We start from the raw sequence: 7,906 nt of genomic DNA on the forward strand, positions 1-7,906 counted from the left end.
CTTTTGAAGCTCTTTATATTTTTCACACATTTTCAGGCTCTTCATGTATTTCAACACCCCTTGTTGCTCCTCCGATTTTTCAGACCGTTTCATGCTCCTCATATCTTTGACACCTTTTGAAGTTCTTCATATTTCTGACACCTCGTCAGTCTCTTCATGTTTTTCAACACCGTTTCTTGCTCCTCCTATTTTTCAGACCGTTTCATGCTCCTCATGTATTTCACACCTTTTGAAGCTCTTCATATTTTGCACGCGTTCTCAGGCTCTTCATGTTTTTTCACAACCAATTCATGCTCCTCCTATTTTTCAGACCGTATCATGCTCCTCTTTATTTTCACACCTTTTGAAGCTCTTCATATATTTCACACCTTTTCAGGCTCTTCATTATTTTCAACACCACTTCATGCTCCTCCCACATTTCAGACCGTTTTACACTCATCTCATTTTTGACACCTTTTGAAGCTCTTCATATTTTTCACACCTTTTGAAGCTCTTCATTTTTTTCACACGTTTTCAGGCTCTTCATGTTTTTCAACACCACTTCATGCTCCTCCTATTTTGCAGACCGTTTCATGCTCCTCATATTTTTGACACCTTTTGAAGCTCTTCATATTTTTCCCACCTTTTCAGGCTCTTCATGTTTTTGAACTCCGCTTCATGCTCCTCCTATTTTTCAGACCGTTTCATGCTCCTCATATTTCTGACACCTTTTGAAGCTTTTCATATTTTTCACACCTTTTGAAGCTCTTCATATTTTTCACACCTTTTGAAGCTGTTCATATTTTTCACACCTTTTCAGGCTCTTCATGTTTTTGAACACTGGTTCATGCTCCTCCTATTTTTCAGACCGTATCATGCTCCTCATATTTTTCACACCTTTTGGAACTCTTCATATTTGTCACACCTTTTCAGGCTCCTCATGTTTTTCAACACCGCTTCATGCTCCTCCTATTCTTCAGACCGTTTCATGCTCCTCATATTTTTCACACCTTTTGAAGCTATTCATATTTTTAACACCTTTTCAGGCTCTTCATGTTTTTGAACACCGCTTCATGCTCCTCCTAATTTTTAAACCGTTTAATGCTCCTCATGTATTTCACACCTTTTGAAGCTCTTCATATTTTTCACACCTTTTCAGGCTCTTCATGTGTTTGAACACCATTTCATGCTCCTCCTATTTTTCAGACCGTTTCATGCTCCTCATATTTTTGACATCTTTTGAAGCTCTTCATATTTCTCACATCTTTTCAGGCTCTTCATGTTTTTGAACACCGCTTCATGCTCCTCCTATTTTTCAGACCGTTTCATGCTCATCTCATTTTTCACACCTTTTGAAGCTCTTCATATTTTTCAAACCTTTTGAAGCTCTTCATAATTTTCACACCTTTTCAAACTCTGCATGTTTTTGAACACCGCTTCATGCTCCTCCTATTTTTCAGATCGTTTCATGCTCCTCATGTATTTCACACCTTTTGAAGCTCTTCATATTTGTCACACCTTTTCAGGCTCTTCATGTTTTTCAACCCCGCTTCATGCTCCTCCTATTTTTCAGACCGTTTCAAGCTTCTCATGTATTTCACACCTTTGAAGCTCGTCATATTTTGCACACGTTTTCCGGCTCTTCATGTTTTTTCACAACCACTTCATGCTCCTCCTATTTTTCAGACCGTATCATGCTCCTCATATTTTTCACACCTTTTCAGGCTCTTCATTATTTTCAACACAACTTCATGCTCCTCCCATTTTTCAGACCGTTTTTTACTCATCTCATTTTTGACACCTTTTGAAGCTGTTCATATTTTTCACACCTTTTGAAGCTCCTCATGTTTTTGAACACCGTTTCATGCTCCTCCTATTTTTCAGACCGTTTCATGCTCCTCATATATTTCACAACTTTTGAAGCTCTTCATATATTTCACACCTTTTCAGGAACTTCATGTTTTTCAACACCTCTTCATGATCCTCCTATTTTTAAGACCGTTTCATATTCCTCATATTTTTGACACCTTTTTAGGCTCTTCATGTTTTTTACACCTTTTCAGGCTCTTCATGTTTTTCAACACCGCTTCATGCTCCTCCTATTTTTCAGACCGTTTCATGCTCCTCATATATTTCACAACTTTTGAAGCTCTTCATATATTTCACACCTTTTCAGGAACTTCATGTTTTTCAACACCTCTTCATGATCCTCCTATTTTTAAGACCGTTTCATATTCCTCATATTTTTGACACCTTTTTAGGCTCTTCATGTTTTTTACACCTTTTCAGGCTCTTCATGTTTTTCAACACCGCTTCATGCTCCTCCTATTTTTCAGACCGTGTCATGCTCCTCCTATTTTTGACACATTTTGAAGCTCTTCATATTTTTCACACCTTTTGAAGCTCTTCATATTTTTCAAACCTTTACAGGCTCTTCATGTATTTCAACACCGCTTCATGCTCCTCCTATTTTTCAGACCGAGTCTTTCTCCTCTTATTTTTGACAAATTTTGAAGCTCTTCATATTTTTCACACCTTTTGAAGCTCTTCATATTTTTCAAACCTTTACAGGCTCTTCATGTATTTCAAAACCGCTTCATGCTCCTCCTATTTTTCAGACAATTTCATGCTCCTCATATTTTTCACGCCTTTTGAAACTCTTCATATTTTTCACACTTTTTGAAGCTCTTCATATTTTTCGCAGTTTTCAGGCTCTTCATGCTTCTGAACACAGCTTCATGCTCCACCTATTTTTCAGACCGTTTCATGCTCTTCATATTTTTCCCACCTTTTCAGGCTCTTCATGTTTTTCAACACGGCTTCATGCTACTCCTATTTTTGATACCTTTTGAAGCTCCTCATATTCTTCAAACCATTTCATGCTCTTCTTTTTTTTCATCACCGCTTCTTGCTCCTCCTATTTTTCAGACCGTTTCATGCTCCTCCTATTTTGAGACCGTTTCATGCTCCTCATATTTTTCACACCTTTAGAAGCTCTTCTTATTTTTCTCACCTTTTCAGGCTCTTCATGTTTTTCAACACCGCTTCATGATCCTCCTATTTTTCTGACAGTTTCATGCTCCTCATATTTTTCATCCTTTTTGAAGCTCTTCATATTTTTCACACCTTTAGAAGCTCTTCGTATTTTTCTCACCTTTTCAGGCTCTTCATGTTTTTGAACACCACTTCATGCTCCTCCGATTTTTCAGACCATTACATGCTCCTCATATTTTTGACACGTTTTGAAGCTCCTCATAAGTTTCACACATTTTGAAGGTCTTCATATATTTCACACCATTTCAGGATCTTCATGTGTTTCAACACCACTTCATGCTCCTCCTATTTTTCAGACCGTTTCATGCTCCTCATAATTTTGACACCTTTTGAAGCTCTTTATATTTTTCACACCTTTTCAAGCTCTTCATGTTTTTCAACACCACTTCATGCTCCTCCAATTTTTCAGGCCGTTTCATTGTCCTCATATATTTGACACCTTTAGAAGATCTTCATATTTTTCACACATTTTCAGGCTCTGCATGTTTTTCAACATCGCTTCATGCCCCTCCTATTTTTTAGACCGTTTCAGGCTCCTCATATTTTTGACACCTTTAGAAGCTCTTCATATTTTTCACACCTTTTCAGGCTCTTCATTTTTTTCAACACCTCTTCATGCTCCTCGTATTTTTCAACACCGCTTCATGCTCCTCCTATTTTTCAGACCGTTTCATGCTCCTCATAATTTTGACACTTTTTGAAGCTCCTCATATTTTTCACACGTTTTGAAGGTGTTCATATATTTCACACCATTTCAGGCTCTTCATGTTTTTCAACACCACTTCATGCTCCTCCTATTTTTCAGACCGTTTCATGCTCATCTAATTTTTGACAACTTTTGAAGCTCTTCATATTTTTCACATTTTTGAAGCTCTTCATATTTCTCACACCTTTTCAGGCTCTTCATGTTTTTCAACACTGATTCATGCTCCTCCTATTTTTCAGACCGTTTCATGCTCATCTCTTTTTTGACACCTTTTGAAGCTGTTCATACTTTTCACACCTTTTCAGGATCTTCATGTTTTTGATCACCGCTTCATGATCCTCCTATTTTTCAAACCATTTCATGCTCTTCATATTTTTGACAACTTTTGAAGCTCTTCATTTTTTTCACAACTTTTCAGGCTCTTCATGTTTTTCCACACCACTTCATGCTTCCCCTAATTTTCAGACCGTTTCATGCTCCTCATGTATTTCACACGTTTTGAAGCTCTTCATATTTTTCACACCTTTCAGGCTCTTCATGTTTTTCAACACCGTTTCATGCTGCTTCTATTTTTCAGACCGTTTCATGGTCCTCATATTTTTCACACCTTTTGAAGCTCTTCATATTTTTCACCCCTTTTCAGGCTCTTCATGTTTTTGAACACATCTTCATGCTCCTCCTATTTTTCACACCGTTTCATGCTCCTCATATTTTGACACATTTTGAAGCTCTTTATATTTTTCACAACTTTTCAGGCTCTTCATGTTTTTCAACACCGTTTCATGATCCTCCTATTGTTCAGACCGTTTCATGCTCATCTCATTTTTGACACCTCTTGAAGCTTTTCATATTTTTCACAACTTTTTAAGCTCTTCATGTTTTTGAAAACCGCTTCATGCTCCTCCTATTTTTCAGAGAGTTTCATGCTCTTCTTGTATTTCACACGATTTGAAGCTCTTCATATTTTTCACACCTTTTCAGGCTCTTCAAATTTTTCACACCTTTTCAGGCTCTTCAAATTTTTCACACCTTTTCAGGCTCTTCAAATGTTTCACACCTTTTCAGGCTCTTCAAATTTTTCACACCTTTTCAGGCTCTTCATATTTTTCACACCTTTTCAGGCTCTTCAAATTTTTCACACCTTTTCAGGCTCTTCAAATTTTTCCACACCACTTCATGCTTCTCCTATATTTCAGCCCGTTTCAAACTCCTCATGTATTTCACACCTTTTGAAGCTCTTCATATTTTTCACACCTTTTCAGGCTCTTCATGTTTTTGATCACCGTTTCATGCTCCTCCTATTTTTCAGACAGTTTCATGCTCATCTCAATTTTGACACCTTTTGAAGCTCTTCATATATTTCACACCTTTTCAAGCTCTTCATATTTTTCACACCTTTTCAGGCTCTTCATGTTTTTCAACACCGCTTCATGCTTCTCCTATTTTTCAGACCGTTACTTGCACCTCATATTTTTGACACCTTTAGAAGTTCTTCATATTTTTCACACCTTTTCAGGCTCTTCATATTTTTCAGCACCGCTTCATGCTCCTCCTATTTTTCAGACCGTTTCAAGGTCCTCATATTTTTGACACCTTTTGAAGCTTTTCATATTTTTCACACCCTTTCAGGCTCTTCATTTTTTTAAACAGTGCTTCTTGCTCCTCCAATTTTTCAGACCGTTTCATGCTCATCTAATTTTTGACACCTTTTGAAGCTATGCATATTTTTCACAACTTTTCAGGCTCTTCATGTTTTTCAACACCACTGCATGCTCCTCGTATTTTTAAGACCGTTTCATGCTCCTCATATTTTTGACACCTTTAGAAGCTCTTCATATTTTTCACACCTTTTCAGGCTCTTCATGTTTTTCAACACTGCTTCATGCTCCTCTTCTTTTTCAGAGCGTTTCATGCTCCTCATATTTTTGACACCTTTTTAAGCTCTTCATGTTTTTCACACATTTTCAGGCTCTTCATGTATTTCAACACCGCTTCATGCTCCTCCTATTTTTCAGAACGTTTCATGCTCCTCATATTTTTGACACATTTTGAAGCTCTTCATATTTTTCTCACCCTTTGAAGCTCTTCATATTTTTCATATTTTTGAAGCTCTTCATATTTTCACACGTTTTCAGGCTCTTCATGTTTTTCAACACCGCTTCATGCTCCTCCTATTTTTAAAACTGTATCATGCTCCTCATATTTTTCATACCTTTTGAAGCTCTTCATATTTTTCACACCTTTTCAGGCTCTTCATGTTTTTCAACATCGCTTCATGCTCCGCCTATTTTTCAGATCGTTTCATGCTCCTCATATTTTTGACACCTTTTGAAGCTCTTCATATTTTTCTCACCCTTTGAAGCTCTTCATATTTTTCATATTTTTGAAGCTCTTCATATTTTCACAACTTTTCAGGCTCTTCATGTTTTTGAACACCACTTCATGCTCCTTCTATTTTTCAGAGAGTTTCATGCTCCTCATGTATTTCACACCTTTTGAAGCTTTTCATATTTTTCACACTTTTTCAGGCTCTTCATGTTTTTCAACACCACTTCATTCTTCTCCTATTTTTCAGCCCGTTTCATGCTCCTCATGTCTTTCACACCTTTTGAAGCTCTTCACATTTTTCACACCTTTTCAGGCTCTGCATGTTTTTGATCACCATTTCATACTCCTCCCATTTTTCAGACCGATTCATGCTCCTCATATTTTGGACACCTTTTGAAGCTCTTCATATTTTTCACACCTTTTCAGGCTCTTCATGTTTTTCAACACCGCTTCATGCTTCTCCTATTTTTCAGACCGTTACTTGCTCCTCATATTTTTGACACCTTTAGAAGTTCTTCATATTTTTCACACCTTTTCAGGCTCTTCATATTTTTCAACACCGCTTCATGCTCCTCCTATTTTTCAGACCGTTTCAAGGTCCTCGTATTTTTGACACCTTTTGAAGCTTTTCATATTTTTCACACCCTTTCAGGCTCTTCATTTTTTTAAACAGTACTTCTTGCTCCTCCAATTTTTCAGACCGTTTCATGCTCATCTAATTTTTGACACCTTTTGAAGCTATGCATATTTTTCACAACTTTTCAGGCTCTTCATGTTTTTCAACACCACTGCATGCTCCTCGTATTTTTAAGACCATTTCATGCTCCTCATATTTTTCACACCATTTGAAGCTCTTCATGTTTTTCACACCTTTTCAGTCTCTTCATGTATTTGAACACCATTTCATGCTCCTCCGATTTTTTAGACCATTTCATGCTCCTCATATTTTTGACACCTTTTGAAGCTCTTCATATTTTTCACACCTTTTCAGGCTCTTCATGTTTTTGAACACCGCTTCATGCTCCTCCAATTTTTCAGACCGTTTCATGTTTCTCATATTTTTGACACCTTTTGAAGCTCTTCATATTTTTCACACCTTTTGAAGCTCTTCATATTTTTCATATTTTTGAAGCTCTTCATATTTTTCACACCATTTCAGGCTTTTCATGTATTTGAACACCGGTTCATGCTCCTCCTATTTTTCAGACCGTTTCGTGCTCCTCATGTATTTCACACCTTTTGAAGCTCTTAGTATTTTGCACACATTTTCAGGCATTTCATGTTTTTCACAACCACTTCATGCTCCTCATATTTTTCAGACCGTTTCATGCACATTTCATTTTTGACTCCTTTTGAAGCTCTTCACATTTTTCACACCTTTTCAGTCTCTACATGTTTTTGAACACCGCTTCATGCTCCTCCTATTTCTCAGACCATTTCATGCTCCTCATGTATTTCACACCTTTTGAAGCTCTTAGTAATTTGCACACATTTTCAGGCTTTTCATGTTTTTCACAACCACTTCATGCTCCTCATATTTTTCAGACCGTTTCATGCACATTTCATTTTTGACTCCTTTTGAAGCTCTTCTAATTTTTCACACCATTTTTAGGCTCTTCATGTTTTTCAACACCGCTTTATGATCCTCCTATTTTTCAGACCGTTTCATATTCCTCATATTTTTGACATTTTTTGAGGCTCTTCATATTTTTCACACCTTTTCAGGCTCTTCATATTTTTCACACATTTTCAGGCTGTTCATGTTTTTGAACACGGCTTCATGCTCCTCCAATTTTTCAGACCGTTTCATGTTCCTCATATTTTTGACACCTTTTGAAG

Source organism: Dama dama, unplaced genomic scaffold, assembly GCF_033118175.1.
Source record: "Dama dama isolate Ldn47 unplaced genomic scaffold, ASM3311817v1 ptg000088l, whole genome shotgun sequence".
NCBI classification, from domain to species: domain Eukaryota; kingdom Metazoa; phylum Chordata; class Mammalia; order Artiodactyla; family Cervidae; genus Dama; species Dama dama.